Below are 1134 nucleotides of genomic sequence, written 5' to 3' on the forward strand. Positions count from 1 at the left end.
TATACTACAAATTTGACAAAACAAACTTGTATTAAAAAAGGCACAAAATTAAAGGCTATATTTATTGAAAGGCACAGAACAAAAACAAAAATAAAAACAAAAAAGAGAAAAAAAGCAAAAAAGCCAGACTAGAAATCAATGAATATGAGACAGTTGCTAAAATCATAAATATTTATTAATATCAATAAAGACCTCTAATATCCACCGTTTAATTATTCCACTTTAAATTCAAAGATATTCACAGTAGAATATAAGCAAAAATCCATTTTATCTATAAAACCTCACAGAAAATATGGAGATTGACAGTGATGTACCATATGAACACTAATCATGAGCATGCTAGAGAGCTATATTGAACCAGGCTTAGCAAACTTCAGAATAATATAAATTATCTGGAATAAAGATGACCATAAACTAATGAGGGAGGAAAAATTCTCTATGAGAATATAACTGTCCTAAATGTTTATAAAATATTTATATAAGTCAGAATACTGAATCCAGCTATGGATACAACTGCAAAGAGAAATAGATGATGTCAGTATTACAGTTGGCGAATACAACCCCCAATAAACAAGCACTGAGAGACCCAGAAGGCAAGAAATCAAGGGAGGCTGAAAAACTGGAAGTATCACTCTGAGTCCAATCTGAGTACTGAGACCCTGTAGACCCTCTACTAAAAACATTTTAAAAAAGAAATCACTAGGATAGAGCTAAACATAAAAAGTACAAACGATGATATCCTCATTATAGATCCTTATGCATTAAAGCAAATAAAAAGGATATTATGAAAACTGCCTAGCCCTAACTTCCAAAACAGCAATTAAAGACAACAAAAACAATATTCAGCTGAACATTCGGTTGGGATGTCACTCCTTACACACTGTGCCCAAAGCAGAACTCATGATGAAAGAACAATTCAGTTGACTTTGCTAAGTGACTTCTGCTCCGTATAAATGCTGTTAAATGATGGAAAGATAAGCCACACAGCGGAAAAAAAAACTGGCAAAACACATCAAAAATGTACACAGAGACATTTCTTTGAGAAATTGGGAAAGGGAGCTAGATGAAGAAGTAGAGCAGACATTTAGGACACTGCCTCCAAGGATCTCTGAAATTGTTCATTTAACAAAACTC

The sequence above is a fragment of the Octodon degus genome, unplaced genomic scaffold, assembly GCF_000260255.1.
Source record: "Octodon degus isolate 3935 unplaced genomic scaffold, OctDeg1.0 scaffold00512, whole genome shotgun sequence".
Lineage (NCBI taxonomy): Eukaryota > Metazoa > Chordata > Mammalia > Rodentia > Octodontidae > Octodon > Octodon degus.